Source organism: Microcebus murinus, chromosome 1 (assembly GCF_040939455.1).
Source record: "Microcebus murinus isolate Inina chromosome 1, M.murinus_Inina_mat1.0, whole genome shotgun sequence".
Lineage (NCBI taxonomy): Eukaryota > Metazoa > Chordata > Mammalia > Primates > Cheirogaleidae > Microcebus > Microcebus murinus.
Window position 1 is genome coordinate 60186139 of NC_134104.1, and position 20299 is coordinate 60206437.

Consider the following 20299-nt stretch of genomic DNA (forward strand, 5'->3'; position numbering starts at 1 on the left):
CTTGAGGTTATCTGTGAACAACTGGGTTCCAGGGAAAAGGGAGGTATGACCAAGAAGAAAGAAAAAATTTGGGCAAAAAGAAAATTTTTTCTTAAAATAAAAATTTATAACTTACATTAAAGAGAATGCTACAAAAGTTAAAAGATATTCATACATGCTTAAATTCTAACTGAAGATATCAGTCACTGACTGCGCCTTATTGTGCTATGAATGTAAGAACTGGGTGAGCAGTCATGGAGGAGGCAAGGCCATCATGTCAAACACAAGACATTCCACAGAGGAAGTTTGAGGAAATGCTTTGCAAGGGCAGAATCTCACTTCAAAACATAACCCTAGACTAGGTCCCTGGACCAGTCAATCCTTGAAACAGGCTCTCAACAAGGGAAGATTTGTTTTCTGCTAGAATTTTCTCATTGCTAAAATTCTCAATGTTTAGCCAAGCCTTCATTCACATTATGCAATCCATAATGCATCAGAAAAGAAATAACCCCAACACCCTGAAGATCCTTAAAAAGAGAATGAAGAGACAGTCCTAGCGAGAATAACAAATATGAATGAACAAGTTCTACAGTCATTAGGAGAGAGCAGGAAGTCAATAATGATGTAATTACTGTACAAGTAGTTGTACACACAATAAATATGTTTAAAAGGTATTTCAAATGTGTTGAAGTTGTTCCATCACTGAGAGGAGCCACTAATATCTGGGTAGCAAGCAAATCTGAAACTCTACATTTGATGGAGTTACTTAAAAAATGGAATTTGTACTGGAAGAAATCATAAAAAGTAAGGATTTTGCTACACTGACATACCTTTAGACCCTTTGGATAATAAAATATATTCAACTAATTATCCAATGGAAAATAGTAAAATAAAAGTCTCATGAAATGGGGCTTGAAAAAAATCATGTAACATAGAAACAATTGAGAAACTTGGATGAACTTTCTTTGCTTCTTTGAGCATGTCAAGGGGAGAAGAATAATCACTTGTTTTTGTACTTGTCATTAAGTACTATATACAGTAGTTAAGTATTAATAAATAAGTAGTTAACATTTATGCAATGATTCATTTCTGTTAAAATATGCATCAACTGCTCGTTTATTATTTATCATTGTCTTCGCAACAGAAAATGAGGCTGAGTGGCCAAAATTGCCATTGTTTTTTAAATATTACTTTGATTTTCACTACCCAGATCATAAATAAATGATTATTTTCTGCATAGGAAAAATCATGATGATGAATTAACATTGGCTTGGCCTACTTACACACTCCACATGAACTAAGCTTCAAATATCAGCTTCTGTGTTTAGAAAAACCCAGACTGCAGTGCACTGTTTGGAACTGAGAGGATCATATTATGAAAACCAAGGCTCTGATCACTCAGATTCTTTTGCCACTTCTCATTCACAGACATTTAAACCATGGCCAATCCCTGTTTCCTATCTTTCTATGTTATTTTTGATAATATGACCATGCTAGCAATTACTCAAGTACATTTCTGAAAATGAAAGAGAATTACTGAATGAACTTGTGAAATTCTGGTTTGTTTTTATTTCTATTTTTTTGAGATGTAAAGAGAATTAAAGTACTCATATTCCCTATATTATTTGCTTAATCTGTAAGAGTTGATATGCTTTGATTTAGGGTTTTAAAATAACATAACTATTACTACTAATAGCAAATATTCATGTGGCACTTTCAAGTTTTATATTTTACCTAGCTCAACAAGAAAGCACAATACTTCTAACATCATCAAATTATGATGTGATAACACTGGGAATTTAAGCCAAGATCTGTAGGTGTGTAGAAGCTGTTCAGGGTAGACTACATCCTGACACTGTGAGCCATTTCATGGTAGAAACAGCCCTGGGCCACCATGCAGAGAAACTGCATTCAAAACCTAGCTTGTCTCTAATGGGATATTTGAACAAATCATTTAACTTCTTTATATTTAAGTCCCCCCCCACGCCCCCATGAAAAATGGAGACAATAATGCTTACATCAGAGACTTTTGAGGATCAAGTGGAAGTGTTCTGTAAACCATAAATGGCCATATAAATGCAAGGAATTTTGATTTAGTAAGACATTGGAGTAAACATATTTTTAGTTAATTATGAAACTCATAGTCTCTGAGATACAGGACTATACTTTACTGTCACAACAATGTTTTCTTAGTGAGAACCAGGTCTCGGGAATAAATCTGTTGATAGAGCCCCTTGCGTCTCCAAGAACTAGTGGCAATGACACTTCTCCAGCTCCTGAGGACAACTGTCAGGCCCAAGCTCCATTTTCCCCTCCAACACAACGCAGCCTCCCAGTCCTCAGACGAATTTCTCAGAAAGTGAGTCAGAATCCTGGAGCCCAACTGCTAAAGACAGGAAGCAATTAAATATGTAAATCAAGGAAATTACACTGCACTGATGACATTCAGCCCTGTGTCTACCCCCACCTCCTCCTTCTTTTCCTCTCTGCTTCTATTCCCCTCAGGACTGAGGCTAGAGTGAGATCTCCTTCTTCCACTCTGCTCCCTGCTAAATGTTTTTTATTCTAAACCACCTGCCCCAGGCCTTCTCATCAATTATTAATCAAGTGCCATGAATATGCATAAAAGCCTGTCTCTGGGTTTATTAAATTACAATATATATATATATAAGAATGTGTTCTGTGCCATGGTAGAGAAAAGATTATATGGTTGATGAGAAGAAAGGATAAGTTGGAGTCCTTTTTTTTTTTTTTTTTCACCTCACTGATGGCACAAACATGCTGAGGTCACTGATTATGCAGGTTCCCTTATTTCAGGTTTGCTTGCAAATGTGTTTCTAAATTAATATTTTAACTGTTTTAAACTCCAGAAAATATACCATTCTGGAATCTGCTTTCTTTTCATAGGCAAGATTCTTCACGACTTAGAGGGGATAATGTTAGCTAGTGAATGACTGGACAGTTTACTTTGACATTACAAATGAGTCTTCTACTTACACCTGTTCTTTCTCATCTAAGATCTGTCCCCATACGCATGGTGGCCTGAGGCAGGGCTAGTGTGGGGGTGAATCCATGAGCCCTGGAGTCCTTTCTTCTCCACCCTGTGAGGTCACTGGATCAAATCACTAATGTTTTTAATTTTCCAATTTTGTACTTCAGGTGAGCCTGCCTTTCCAAAGAGAAATAATGTCTCTTATCATGTGTGATGCAGAACGAAGTGTGTGTGAACACTGGCTTTTATCTCATCAGATAGGCCTGCTTGGATCACCTCCTCTTGTGCAGCACACTCCTATTCTGTCACGCTTTATGTGATATTGTTTTACTCATCCCTCCTGACATACATAATAATTTGATTCTTGTGCCTTCTCCACCAGGAATATAAGCTTAATAAGATCAGGAATTTTGCTCACTTTATTCAACGTCACTCAAAATTTTTTTAAAAATAAAAATGCATTAAAAGTATAAGGGTACAATTTAAAATTTTTTTCTCTTATTACTAACATGAACTTCGGGGACAAACAACTACTGGGTTCTAGAAACTAACTAACCATAATAGATCCAGTGAAATTTTTGTATACTTCAACCAAGATCCTGTCACATTCTTTCCTTTCTTCTAAAAGTGGCTTTCCTGCACCTGGCCAGGTGATCCTCATGCACGTGAACTTTTGATATATACCTCAATACATTAAAAATTATATGTCCTAATAAAAGGGTACTTAGAAGTGGGATCTTATTTTTTTTGGGGGGGGGGTCTTATTTTGTTTTGCTGATTGCTTATACATCCTTACTCATGTAATAGACATAGATTTATAAAATATAAATTTATGTAGCCAAAAGTATAGGTGAACAAATCACTGTGGTTTGTGTCTTCTGTGGTTTGTGTCATGCGGCATGCATAAAGATCTAAGCTGTATGAAACCTTCCTCCCACACATCTTCCTGTCTTCCTGCCTCTCGTCTTTTGGCTTCTGAGCCACTTAGCACCTCTAAGCCTCAAATATTCTTTCCATACATAAAATAAGGTATTCAGATTAGTTGAACTGCAAGGATTAATCAAAAATGAAATTCAATTCTATGGGAGCAATTTAAGATGAAAACAGAGAATTATTTTGTCATTTCCTCATTCACAGCTCTGTTTTTTGTTATTAAATTTAATGTCAAATCAATAGTTACATTTTTAGTTTAAAATTTTATGCCTTATTGTGCTATTTATACTCTGTTTTAAAGAATCTCAAATTTAACCTCCAGAATGGTGTATTCGCCTAATATGTTATAGAAAAATCTAATTTTATAGAGTGCCATTTAAACAGAAATGCCAATTTTCAGTAATAAGGGTCACTATAATAATGTTTAATGCCTCAGTGACTTTTTACCAGCTAAAATGCCCTTTAAACATATACGCTTCCTTTATTTCAAATTCAAGAATGAATCATTACACTGTGATGAACATTCTATCACATGAGGCATTATAGTTAAATTTTCTTGTTTAACAGTCTCATTAATTTATGGCCACTTTTCGGGCCTTCCCTGGTGTATTCATTCAGTGAATCGCTATTGTGAAAACAAACAGGGGTGGCTGCAAAGCTCCAAGTGAGGTGCTGTTCACAGCATAAAGTTGAACAACCCCTGAAGAAGCTGCCTATTTAGAAAACCTCGCAGGATCTGTAGACAAATACTATACTACAAAACAGAATGTTCCAGTGCCACATGAGTGATGCAAAAGATGTACTATCATAGAACTGGAAAAGGCCCCTTCTGGCTGGAGGGATCAGGAATGCGTCAGAGAACAGAAGGGTTTGAGGAAGGCCTCAGAAAATAGGAAATGATATCAAAGAATATAACTGTGGGCCAGGCCACTAAAGCACAAGCTGCATTCATGGTGTCTTGAATTCTATGAATGGGGAGGATGAGGAAGGCTGATGAAAAAGCTCCATATACATTTTCCTGTCTTCCTATCTCCTGTCTTCTGACCATGAGTGGTCAAAGAGGAGAATAAGAGTGTTGGATTTGGGTAGACAGGGAGTAAGTAATCCTTAGAGAGTAAGGTCATATATTATTCTCCCCCATGGTTTTAGGAGGGTCTGAATTAGGCTATGGGGACTGAATTTGTCCCAGGTATCCTAGGAAGAGTGCTATAGTCCTCCAAAGAACAATTCAACATCTCTTAAACCTGAGATTAACTACTCCACACGTCACAAAGTGTACGCAATACAATGTTTCCTTAGAGCAAATCGACAATGCATTTTTAAAGAAAAATCTTTCTTTCCCTTTATGACCTTTGCCTCAGCCCACTTTGTGTGTCCTTGTGTGTGTGTGTGTGTATGTGTGTGTGTGTCTATAAAATAATTTTCCTTCACAGTTACACATGTATACAAACCCACATTCCAGGGAGTAGATAACTTTAGGTAATGGGAATATTTAAAATAAATCAAACTTATGAATAAATCATTGCCAATTGCTTGGGGATTATTGTGTACACATGGCACTGGTCTGACCCCTGAGTGTGAGATTTGTCATCAGCAATGGAAATAGGTCTGAAAACAGGAAGACAGCATAGCCACACAGAGCACTGTGAGAAATGAGACAAAAGGGCTTTGAACATGCAGTTGCCCAAAGCAGTCAAGAGAGATGATTTTTCAATCTGACATAATGGAAGTCCCTAGAGAGATCCATTTTTCATTCCGACATGACTGAGATAATAAGTCAAAAGTTAAAATACATAATATGAGGCCCAACACAAAGAAAACTATTTCTATTTCAGAAATGGCAAAGTATACCCCAATATGTGTTAGCTTAAATGAACAATCTTTTCCTTATAGAAGCATCCCAGTGACTATAGCTCGAAAAAGTAATTTTTTAATAGTAAAACTCATTGAAAACGAACAAGAAAAAGTGTTATATGAAGTTTGCTTTTTTTGTGTATACTTGGAGATAATCTTTCCCTCTGAAAAAACATTTTTACAGACAAATAATGGTGATTTAAAAAATAAAACAAGCAAACAAAAATCTTTGTGGTGATATGGAAAAACCTTTATGCTACGGTTAGGCATCACATTCTGTTAGCAAGCCAGCAGATGAGAGAATTGTAATTGATATTAATGTAGTAAAGTCATACTAGACCAATTTAGGATATAATTTAATTTTGAACTATGATGAGAACAAATAAAATCTAGTAAGATGAAAATGATAAGTCATGAGAAATGTAATTTTATATTATTTATTTTACTGAGACCAATTTAGAATTATATACTATTGAAAATGTAGAGAAAAAGGCTGAAAACAGAAAAGGTATTATGGATATAATCATAAAAGGGTATTTTAAAAGAATTCTTTAGAAAGCTAACATAGTGAAGCCTCCGATATTCCTATCTAAGATGTCTGGATTTAAACTGGATTCATGAAAATGATCTTGAGTAATGTCACAGTCTGTCCTATTATACATTTTAGCTTTGGAGTTACTAGGTTTCCCCTCTTAGCTAAACTGATTTTAATGTGATAATAAAATAAGGTTATAAAAAATTCCTGTTTAAAAAAAGCACAATTGTTATAAGTCTCCTAATTCCCAATTGCTCTGACAGGCAGGAGTCAATGCAGCCATCTGTGAAGAGATTCCCAAATCAGCAAATTTTGCATCAAAAGTTTTGAGTTTTCACTCTTTTTCTAAGATACAGCTTAGAATTTAGAACTTAGATACAACAGTGATAATTCTATATGCTCTTCCAACATGTAACTTCTGGAACAAATTTCCTCTGCTTAGCCAAGACAGATAAGAACAGATATTCTCTATTGCATATTAACTCCAGAATTCTGTAGCTATATTTTCAAAACCTTTTCAAAAGTATGCATACTTTTTATAAATCACATCTTCCATTACAATTCAACATGATTTCTCTAGGCCAATCAAAATTAGTAATTTTGACTCATTTTTACAGATTTGTTTATTTCTACTTCTTTGATTCCAAACCTGCTTGTCATTATACTTTGTAGGGTTTTTTTCTCCTTTCTGAGACATCAAGACTCCATCTCTATTCAAAACACAGATTTAAGTTCAGGTCAACAAGGAAATCTTACCCTACTTAAATCATCCACCACTCTAGCTGCTTCCTATGTTTGTCTCATTGACATCTCTTCACTCTTATGGTAAAACACAAATTTGTATGGGACTTTGTGTGTGCTTAAGTGTTTAGTTATTTTTCTTTTGTTGATCACCCCTGCAGTTCCTTTTATTTTGTATTATTTATGTATTCTGCAAGTCTATGGAGACTCAGTATTGAATTGAGTGAAGGTAGCTACACCCCACTATTACTTCACCACCATCTAGGAACTTACAATCATTTCTATTATTACTATATTTGCCTATGAAAAGAATTTCTATTCATATTTTGTTGGTGAATCATTCAGTCATTTTCTGTTTCTACTGTTTTTTTTCCCTATGCACTCAGAAGTGATAAAGTGTGTCTCATGCTCAGCATCAAGGAAGTCATAGACTTTCCCTCCAGGAAATCTGTTTTTCCATTATTTCTCTCTGCTACCATTAGATTTTTAGCTAACACAGAAGTTTCTCCTGAGATCCAATGATCCTCTGTATCCTTAGTCTATATGGGACTTTCTGGGAGGAAAGTTCAGGGGGAAGTAAAGCAGGTGGGTAGATCCAGCAACCTAGACTGGAATGAGCCAGAGCTGAGGGGAGGAGTGCTTCCTTCTGCCACCCCTTCATACCTGGATAGATCTTCTTGGCAAGCCAGTGATATGAAGGCGAAAACCTGGAAAAGTATGGCTTCTGTTCAGCTTGACAAAGATCAGAAAAACAAAGATTTTCCTCCACTGTGATCAAGAGGGAGTCCCTTCTTTTCTGCCCTGTAGGTTATTCCCACTTATTTAAGAAATATGTAGTAAGTACCCAATACGTCCCAAAATTTAGAGTCTCCAATGCAAACAGTAAATGGTAACCAGCCAATGACATCACTGCCATCAGGGCGAATGCAATCACCTGGGATTTCCTCCTTTCCCAGTGAAAGGCAATGAGCCCTTCCAGGGAAAGGGGATTATTTCATCTTTATCCTTCTACCCCTTCAGTCTTTCAGACTCAAGTCCAAAGGTGTCTCACAACCGTAGGTAGGCTATACTTCCTCCACGGCACTAACCTCTCCCTGTACCCTCCTACTTCTCCCTCCACCCAAAAATACACACTAACTTCTCAGAGGCCAAGAATAGTGACTGTCCATTAACTCACACAATTACAGACCTGACCCGACTACAAATTTGCTACTGGGAAAAAGAGAGCAGGGTAAGTAGATACTTCAGTTCTTATTAATTTTTTTCCTCTGTTGCTGAATTTTCTCCTTCATGATAATGTCTTGTGGAATTATTTATCAAAAATCAACTCCATCAACTCTCATGTCTCCTGATCCAAGAGCCTTTTTGAGTCTCTTTAAATTTCAGATTGGTCAGGGGTACAGAGAGGAGGGTAGCAAGGGTAGGCAAGGAAGAGTGCTGTGGGACTCTGGACTTCAGTGAAACCTTGGTCATCCCTGCCACTGTCCTCTGTCCTTCAGAGTCACACTGGTGAAGGATGTTAATTTTTTAAAAAGTCTGAAATGCTTCAGATCAATGTTATAGGTACTTAAATAATCCTGGTTTTCTATTTGAAATTGTAGTGACAACAATTGATAATATTTTCTGATGAGCAAAGTATGCTGCCTCTGCTAATGACAAAAAGTGTTATTTTCTACTGGGCAGAGGCAAGCATGTAGATCACAAAATTTGATGAAGAAATGGAGGCCCCAGAGACAGTGATTTACTCAAGGTCAAAAGAGGATGGTTATTGACAGAGTTCTATTTGTCCTCTGTGTTGATGACCACAGCCCAGGTTTCTTTTCCCTAAAATAGCCACTGTCTTTTTGAACATTTATCGAAGTCCAGGGATGTTGCTTTATCATATTACCTAGATAATCCTTACACCTTTGACAGAGAGAGAAATGCAAACCTTCATTGCCCTTTACAGATTTGGAAACCAGGAGCTTGAAAGATGAAGAAACTTGCCTAAGCTTACATACCATTTTTTAAAGTTATTTTTTATTTGTATAAATGTACTGGGTACAAGTACAATTTTGTTACATGCATGGATTACGTAGTGGTGAAGTCAGGATATTTAGGGTATCTATCACCCAGATAACGTACATTGTACCCACTAGGTAATTTCTAATCATCTACCCCGTCTCACTTCCTCACTCTTCAAAGCTTAAACCAGAATTTGATTCCAGGCCAAGAGACTCCAAAGCCCTTAATTCATGAATCTAGGTTACATGCTCTACAAACCAGCCTGTTGGTTTTTGGCTTGTTCAGTATAATCAACAAGTCTTGAAAGAGGCACAATAAAATGACATTTAACATAATTGTCTAGGAAAAAAATCACAGTATAGTATTGGTATAATAAAAGAAAAGATGATTTTAATTCCTTGTCTCACTAAAAGAGCTGTGTAGGCGCTAATGTTATAGACTTGTTATATTGTTTCCTAAGAGTCATCAAATATGTGGTACTGTGGCAGGTAAAGAGTTCTTAACTCTCTAAGTATCTAAAATATTCTCTATATAGAAGAGTAAACAGAACTATAATAGCAGAACCATACTCATTTTCCAAAATCATTCAATAATCCTATGCTATATTTAATATAATTTTGTTGCAAATGACGCTTTATAATTTTTTCCTCTGAGTGACTCTAACTCACTAGTGTCATATTTGCATATATGTATTGTGTACATATGTATGTATGTATCACAGTGGTCATATCTAAAGGGTGTCCTTGAAATTGATATTTTTTTAAGGAAGGCAACTCTCATTACTTTATATATACCATATGAAGAAGGTTTACACAGCAACTTAGATGGTATTATAATAAATAAATAAATAAATAACTGGAGTTATTTATTAATTATATAAATGTAAATGAACAGTGAAATGACAGGTTCACATATGTATTAACTACACAATTTCAAAGATTGAAGTTATATTTTTAAACATTATTCTCAGCAATAGCTTGAGAGATGAATAGTTATTGAAATTAATTTTTAAAAAATGTTATTTTGAAGTTGCTTGTCGCTGCTCTTTTGGTCCAAGTTTGCATATTCCTATAATAAACATATAATCTATGCTCTAGAAAAATGCTTCTTCTGGTACCTCTCACTCACCTCTCAAGAGTCCCATGACCTTTCCTGGTTCTGCATGGCTCTTTTTCTCATAAAATAAAACCCACAATTTGTTTTGCAGACACCACTAACTTTGCAGATCCATGGGTCATCATTAGGTCCTAACCCCAATTTGGAAAATATTATCACAAGGCTATGCCCTTAGAGGGTCAGTGTGTCTTTTGAACTATTTTACCAGGCAGCTATTTCCAAAGGCCTTTGTTTGTCCTGTAAATCATTTTTCAGACACTCTCCTTTGTCAGAGAAGTCACTGCTTCCTTATCATAGGCTTGCTTTCATATATTTTCTTATTTTCTATGATATCATATTATTAAATCCTTCAAATTACAGAATGATTCACTAGAAAAGAATAGTGCTAACTCCAATTGCTCTCTGCCACTCTTCGTGTCCCTAACTACCTTAAGTTACTATATTTTATCTATGAAATACTCTGTCATTAGTTTCCAGGGCTTTCATGGCATGATAACCCTTTGATAAAGATTTTGTATTCATATATTTCCATCACTCTTATACCATAAAAGTGGAATAAGAACTGTGGAATTGTTGAGACAGCATGGCCCAGTGATGAAATGTTCAGATTCTGGAGTCAAACCAAGTGCAGCCATATTAGCCATCAGATTTTGGACCATCTAGCTAATTACTCAGAATTTCATTATCTATAAAATTAAAAGAATAATCTTATCTCTTAGAATTCTTGGGACAATAATCTACAGAAACCACCAATGCAATTCTTGCTGCATAAGAATGCTCAGTTCATCATCAATAACCTACCTCCATTATCCAAATGAACACTTGAAAAAATGTGCAAACTATATTGTTGCATGTGACTGTAGTTCATTAACATTGACTGCTATAAAACACTTTATTTTTTAGCTCTCTATATAATGTGCATTTGGGATGTTTCCAAAATTTTATCATCATGCTCATTCATGTATTTGTATTTTTTGAACATGTACGTGAATTCTCTTAGGTATTTGGGGGTAAGGTTGCTGAGTAATCAGGTATATAAATGTTTAATTTTACAAAATGACAGATGAATAATTTTGAACATGAATTATAAAGAAGCTCAATGAAATACAAAAGAAAATAGAAACCAACACAAAGAAGCCACAAAGTCAGTGCAGGAAATGAATGAAAAATTCTCTAAAGAAATCTAAATATTAAAGAAAAATCAAACAGAACTTCTGGAAATGAAAAATTCATTCAAGGAATTACAAAGCACAGTGGAAAGTCTTAAGAATAGGCTAGATCAGACAGAAGAAAGACTCTCAGAACTTGAAAATAATACCTTTGAGCTAAACAAGTCAGTCAAAGGAAAGGACATAGAAATAAGAGGAATGAACAAAGACTACAAGAAATGTAGAATTATGTAAAGACGCCAAACCTAATAATGTTAGGCATCCCTGAGGATGGATAAGAAAATACACAAAGGTTGGATAATTTCTTTGAGTGAATAATTGAGGAAAATTTCCCTGGCCTTGCTAGAAACCTAGATATCCTGGTACAAGAAGCACACAGGACTCCTGAGAGATTCATTGTAAAGAAGCAATCACCATGACACATAATCATTAGGCTGGCCAAAGTAAACACAAAACAGTCACTCCTATGAGCAGTGAGGTGAAAACAGCAGGTAACTTACAAAGGAAAACTGATCAGACTAACTTCAGACTTCTCAACTAAAACTTTACAAGCCAGAAGGGATTGGGGATGCATCCTCAGTCTTGTAAAACATAGTAATAGCCAGCCTAGAATTTTGTATCCTGCAAAACTGAGTTTCTTATATGAGGGAGAAATAAAAACTTTGTCAGACAAGCAATCACTGAGGGAGTTTGCAAAGACCACACCTGCCCTGCAGGAAATACTGAGACCTGCATTATACACTGATCAGCACAATAGACACTCACCAGTGGTGTAAAATCAATCAAAAGCTAAAGTTCAGAGCCCAGATACCACAATGGCTCAAGAGGTAAAACAAAGCCAACAGGATGAACAGATATCTACCACATGTATCAATTCTTTCAATAAATGTGAATGGTTTGAAATCCCCACTGAAGAGACATAGGCTGGCTGAATGGATAAAAGAAATACAAGTCAAGTATGTGCTGTCTCCAGGAAACACATCTTACCCACAAGAGCTCATTTCGATTCAAGGTGAAGGATGGGAAACAATATTCATGCAAATGGAAACCAAAAGAAAGCTGGTGTAGTCATTTTCATATCAGATAACATAGACTTAAAATCAATAAAAGTAAAGAAAGACAAAGATGGTCATTATATGAGGGTGAAGGGGACAATTCAACAAGAAGACTTTATAATCCTAAATAGTTATGCTCCTAACATAGGAGCACCCAGAATCATAAAGCAAACCCTACTCAACCTAAACAAAATGATACACAGCATCACCATAATTGCTAGGGACTTTAATACCCCAATGACAGAACTGGAGAGATCCTCTAAACAGAAAATAAGCAAAGACACAATGGAACTCAAATGGAACTCTAGAACAAATGGGCCTAATCACTAATATTTTATATATTTATTGGCCATAATATTTCTTCCTTTGTGAAATGATGTAGCATGTCATTTTTCCACTTATCTTTTTAATTGTTTGCATTGTGTGACAGATGTCTAAAAATGTGGCCATCCTGTGGTATAGCATTTTAGGAACTTATTGTGTAAAGAAAAATTTTCACAAAAGCTATGAAGATATTCACCAAAGTTGTGTTTGTAATACAAAATGCAGCAAGCAAGCTAATTGTCCAATAAATGGAGATTAAATAAATTATAAAATAAAAAGGAACATATATATATTCAATAATGTTGGTGATTATGTATATGCAATCATAGAAAGGTGTTCACAATATGATGCTAAGAGAAAAAAATCTAGTAATAAAAGTGAAGGCACATCATGATTCTATTGTGCATGTATGTGTGTGCACATATATGCTAAACGTGAAAAGGCATATACCATGTTATTAATAGTTTTTACCTCTGGATGAAGGGATTTAAGTGATTTATTGTTCTTTGCTTGTATACTTTCTATACTGAAATTCATTATTAAAACATTAAAATAAATTTATACTTTAGATATATAAAGACACAGAAATCTTAGAAAATTTCCCTAAAGGCACATGACCAGTAAGTGTTGGAGTTGAGTCTAGAACCCAAACATTCATAGATTACCAATTAGCATTTGTTTATCTTTTATTCAATTCACTGGGATTCTACTTCAGGAGTGTTGGTATCTGTGCCATTCTGGTCAAGCGTTAACCTTTAAAATGGTAGTAAGAGTGACCTTTTCCTGTTTATCAGTGATAGCTGAATGTATGGACAAAAAGAAAAATCACAGCATTATAATAAATTAGGGGTTGAGGCAGATGAGAAGAAATCTGTTTCTGTACATGTACTTAACCTAAGTAAAGGGTATAGTTTGGGTAGAACCAATTTAGGGAAGGGGACACTGTCTTATAGTCCTCAGATATTTTCTGATATAAAGAAAGATTTGCTATTAGCATAATTACAACGATCATTACTCCATGTGCTATTTTTCAATAGTCTCATGGTAGATTAGTAAGACTATCATTAATCTAGTATTTGGATTATATGGCTAGGCCTGAGAAAGCCACTGGAATTTTAAGATAATGAACATCTGGATGCTTTTATGTTTAATGTCATTAAATTGAATTTTACAGTTTTTTTAATTTTTATTTTTGTCAGTTTCTATTCTTTTCATGCCCTGCATTCTCTTAATTCCTACTTTGATTTAGAATATTCCCATGATGACTCTGGATTAAAACACACGAAATACAAGACTAAGGGTAAGCAGAATATAAAGGTGACTAGGTAACCAAGGGGCTTTTACTCTACCCTCAATTAAAACTCTTAAGCCTGTTGAAAACGATTTCTCAACTCAACCTAACATAACTCTAGATTAAAGTATAGTAATGGCAAGAGGAATCAAACTTTATTATTTTTAAGCCAGGACCTAAATATTACCTGGGTCAAGGTGGACCTAAGGAGTTGAAGGGACACACAGGATGAAAAACTGGAATGTAATACTGAGTGTAGAATTTAAATATCAACTACTAGATATTTTATATAATCTGCCTGGTAACTGCAAAGAAATGCCTATAAAAGATACACAAAAGAAAATAAGAAAGAAATCAAAGCATGCTAACTAACTTGTTTGCTTGCTAAATCAAAGCAAGCAAACAAGAAAGAAACAGAGGGATAAAATAGCTGTAACACATACAGAAGACAATTAAGAAAATGGCAATAGTCTTTTCCTATCAATAATCACTTTAAGCGTAAATGAATTTAACTCTCCGTTTAAAGGGTATAGAGTGGCTTAATGGATAAAAGAATAAAAAGATAAAAAATACAGTCTATATGTTGTCTACAAGAGACTCACTTTAGATGTAAGAAAACTTATAAGTTGAAAGTCAAAGGATGACAAAGGATATTTTATACAAATGGTAACCAAATGAGAGTAGTGGTAGTCATACAGGCATAACTTATTTTGTTGAAGTTTCATTTTTGTGCTTCACAGACATTGTGTCATTGGTGCCATTTTTCCAACATGTGCTCACTTTGTGTCTATGTGTCACATTTTTATAATTCTTGCAATATTTCAAATATTTTTAGTATTATTATATCTGTTATGATGATTTGTGATCAGCAATTTTTGATGTTACTATAGTCATTGTTTCAGGTTCTACAAACCATACCCATAGGGGATGGCAAACTTAATCCATAAATGTGTGTGTTCTGACTGCTTCATCGACCAGCCATTTCCCCTATCTCTCTCTCCCTCTGCTCAAGCCTCTCTATTCCCTGAGACACAGAAATACTGAAATTGGGTCACTTAATAATCACACAATGGCCTCTAAGTGTTTAGAAGAAAGACGTGCACATCTCTTAATTTAAATTGAAAGCAAGAAATAATTAAACTTAGTGTGGAAGGATGTCAAAATCCCAGTTAGTACAAAAGCCAATCCGCTTGCACCAAACACATAGCCAAGTTATGAATGCAAAAAAAAAAAAAAAAAAGGTTCTTGAAAGAAATTAAAAGTGCTACACCAATGAACAACCAATAGATAAGAAAGCAAAACAACTTATTGTTGATATGGAGAAAGTTTTAGTAATCTATACTGAAGATCACAATATCAACAACATTCCCTTAAGCTAAAACCCTAAGAGTGAGACCCTAACTCTATTCAATTCTATGAAGGCTGAGAGAGGTGAAGAAGGTGCAGAAGAAATGTTTTAAGCCAGTAAGGGTTGGTTCATGCGATTTAAGAAAAAAGCCATCTCCATAACAAAAAAGTACAAAGTGAAGCAGCAAGTGCTGATGTAGAAGCTACACCAAGTTATCTGTAAGATCTAATTAATATAAATGATGAAGGTAACTATGCTAAACCACAACTTTTCATTGTAGACAAAACAGCCTTCTACTGAAAGAAGATGCCATCTAACTGAAGAGGAGAAGTCAATGTCTGGCTTCAAAGCTTCAAAGAACAGGCTGGTTCTATTATTAGGAGCTAATGTGACTGGGGACTTTAAATTGAAGCAAATGCTCATTTATCATTCCAAAAATCCTAGGCCCTTAAGAACTATGCTAAATCCACTCTGCCTGTAATTCTATAAATGAAATAATAAAGTCTAAATGAAAGCACATCTATTTACAGCATAGTTTACTGAATATTTTAAGCCCACTGTTGAGACTTACTTCTTAGGAAAAAACAAAACAAAACAACATTACTTTTTAAAATATTACTGCTCATTTACAGTGCAACTAATCACCCAAGAGCTCTGATGAAGATACGGAAGAAGATTAATGCTTTCATGCCTACCAACATAACATCCATTTCATAGCCCATGGATCGAGGAATAATTTTGGCTTTCAAGTCTTATTATTTTAGAAACACATTTTTATAAGGTCATAGCTGCCATAGAAAAATGATTCCTCTGATGATCTTGGCAAAGTAAATTGAAAACCTCTGGAAAGGATTTAGCATTTAGATGCTATTAAGGACATTTGTGATTAATACAAGGGGGTCAAAATATCAACATTAGCAAGAGTTTGGAAGAAGTTGATCCTACCTCAGGGATAACTTTGAGGGCTCAAGGCTTCAGTGGAGGAAGTAATTGTAGATGTTGTGGCAATAGCAAAATAGCAAAAACAAAAAAAAAATTAGAATTAGAAGTAGATTCTGAAGATGTGGCTGAATTGCTACAATCTCATGATGAAATATGAACAAATGAGAATTTCCTTCTTATGGATGAGCAAAGAAGGTGATTTCTTGAAATGGAATCTATTCCTGGTGAATATTTGTTAAAATGACGGGAAAGGATTTAGAGTATTACATAAACTTAGTAACAGCATCAAGGTTTGAGATATTGACCCCAATTTTGAAAGAAGTTCTACTATGGGTAAAATGCTATCAAACAGCATTGCATGATAAAGAGAAATCTTTTTTGAAAGAGTCAATTGATGTGAAAAACTTCATTGTTATTTTATATTAAGACATTTCTGCAGCCTTCTCAAACTTCAGCAATCAACATTCTGGTCAGTTAGTGGCCATCAATGTCAAGGCAAGGCTAGCAAAAGATTATGACTCACTGAAGGCACAGATGAACATTAGCATATGTAAATTAATGTATATGCATTGTTTTTTAGACATTTAATAGACTACAGTATAGAGTGTAGGCAAAACTTTTATATATTGGGAAATAAAAATTGTGTGACTTATTTTACTGTGATAATTTGCTTAATTGTGGTTCTCGAATTAAACCCACAGTATCTCTGAGATAGTCCTGTATCAGAAAGTATAGACTTTAAGTCAAAAACTGTCACAGAGACAAAGAAAGATATTATATAATGATAAAAAGATCAATTTGCTAAGAATATATAAGAATTATATATTTATATTTACATATAAATATAATTCTACATATAAATTATATATATGATATATTATACATAGAAATACACACATACACACACCCCAACATCAACATCAGAAACCCAAACATATGAAGTGAACATTAACAAAATTGAAGGAAGAAATAGACAGTAACACAGTAATAGTAAGGGATTTCAATACTTCACTTTCAATAATGGGTAAAACAACCAGACCAACAATACATTAAAAACAACAGAGGAATTGAACAACAATACTTTAGACCAAATGAACTTAACAAACACACAGAGCAATCCAGCCAACTATAGCAGAGTAAACATTCTTCTTTAGAACACACAGAACATTTTGCAGGATAGACCATGTTAGGCCACAACACACATCTTAACAAATTTAGGAAGATTGCATTCATTCCAAGTGTCTTCTCTGATCACAATGGAATGAAATTAGTGATCAATAGCAACAGAAAAACTGGAAATACATAAATGTGTAGAAATTAAACAATATACTTTTGGATGGTGTATTGACTGAAAGCAAAATCACAAAGAAAAAATTAGAAAATATTTTGAGACAAATGAAAACAAAACATAACATACCAAAACTTATAGAATGCAGAATAAACAGTAATAAAAGAGAAGGTTAGAGCACTAAACACCTATCTTAAATAGGAAGAAAACTCTTAAATCGACAATGTAATTTTACAACTCTACAAAACAGAAAAAAACCAAACTAAACCAAAAGGTAGCAGAAGGAATGAAATAATAAATACTGAGCAGAAATAACCAAAATGGATACTAAAAGAATAATCACAAAGTCAATGAAATTAAGAGTTAGTTTTTTAAAAAATATCAACAAAATTGACAAAATCTTAATTAACTAAAAAAGAAGAAGAGAGAAGAGACAAATAACAACACTGGAAATGACAGGGAAAACATCACAATTGGTGCCAAATAAATAAAAAAGATAAGAGACTACTATGAATAATTATATACCAACAAACCAAATAACTTATAAAACTGAATAAATTCCTAGAAACATAAAAGCTACCAAGACAGAATCATGAAGAAATAAAACATCAACAGATGTATAATAAATAAGGAGATTGAATCAGTAATCAAAAATCTTCTAACAAAGAAAAGCTCAGGACCAGATGGTTTCATTATAGAACTCTACCAAACATGAAAAAAGAATAGATTAACACTAGTCCCTCAAAAACTCTTCCAAAAAATTGAAGAGAAAGAAAAACTTTTAACTCATTTTATGAGGTCAATGTTACCCCAGTATCAAAGCTGGAAAAAGATACTTAAAAAAACCTAAAGTACAGGCTAATATCTTTAGTGAATGATAATACAAAAATTCTGAACATTATACTAGGAAACCAAATTCAACAGCACATTAAAAGGTTTATACACCATAACCAAGTGGATTTTATCCATGGGATGGGAGGATGACTCAACATACAAAAATCAAACAATGTAATACATAACATTTACAGAATGAAGGATAAAAATCACATGACTATCCCATTTGACACAGAAAAAGCATTTGAAAAAATTCAACACATTTTACTAAGGAAAAAAAAAACACCTCAAAAACTGGAAATGAAAGGAAATTAACTCAACATAATAAAGGGCATATATGAAAAGGCCACCGGTAACATCATACTCAACAGTGAAAAACTGAAAGCTTTTCCCTTAATATCAGAAAAAAGAGAAGGATGTCCACTCTTGCCATTTTTCCAATGTCATACTTAAATTTCTAGCCAAAGAAATTAGTCAAGAAAAAAAATTAAAAAGAAAGAAATAAAATTATCTCTGTTTGCAGATGACATGATTTTTTATGTATAAAATCTTAAAGTTTACACACATACACACATACACAAAAGAAACTGTTAAAACTAATAAACAAATTCAGCAAAGTTACAAGATACAAAATCAATATGCAAAAATCAGTTGTGATTCTATAGTCCAACAAGGAACAATCTGCAAAAAAAAAAACAACTAAGTAAACAATAGAATTTAGAATAACATCAAAAACAATAAAATACTTAAAAATAAACTTAACCAAGTAGGTTGTACTAGTTTTCTCTTGCTTATAACAGAATACCTGAAAATGTATAATTTATAAAGAAAAAGAATTTATTTCTTACAATTTCAGAGACTGAAAGAAAAGTCCAAGATCAAAGGATCACATCTGATGAGAACCTTCTTCCTAGTAGGAACTCTGCGGAGTCCTGAGGCAGCACAGGCTATCACATGGCAAGGTGGTCAAGTGTGCTAATGTGCTAGCTCAGGTCTCTTTTCCTTTTTTTATGAAGCCACCAGTACCCCTCCCATAATGACCCATTAATCCATGAATATATCGATCCATTCACAAGGGTCCATTCATGATCAATCACCTCTTAAAGTTCCCACCTCTCAATATTATTGGAGATTAAGTTTCAACATGAGTTTTAGAGGAGACATCCAAATCATGGAAGAGGTCAAAGATTTGTACACTGAAAACTACAAAATATTACTGAAATAAATTAGAGAAGTCACAAATAAATGGAAAGGCATCCTACGTTCATGGGTTGGAAGGCTTAATATTGTTAAAGTGTTTATACTACCCAAGGTAATCTACAGATTTAATGAAATTCTTATCAAAATCTCAATGGCATTTTTTTCTAAAATGGAAGAACACATCCTAAAATTTATATGACATCTCAAATTAACTTGAATAGGGAAAATAACCCTAAGAAGAAGAACGAAGCTGGAATCTCACATTTGCTAATGTCAAAACATATTACAAAGCTTCAGTAATCAAAACTGTATGGTATTATAATACTTGTATAAAGACAGACATATAGACCAATAGAACAGACTAGAAAACCCAGAAATAAATCTGCATATTTAAAGTCAAATCAATCTTCTACAAAGACATCAAGTTGACACAATGGGGAAAAGGTAGTCTATTCAATAAATAACACTGGGAAACTGGATAACCACACATAAAACATAAACATAAATCCTGAAAACATAAAACTCCTGGAGGAAAACATAGGGGAAAACTTTATGACATTGGATTTGGCAATGATATTTTGGATGTGACACCAAAACACAGGCAATAAAAGCAAAATAGACAAATGAGACAACATCAAACTTAAAAACTTCTGTGCAGCACAGAAAGAAAAATATTTCATAATTTCACATATGG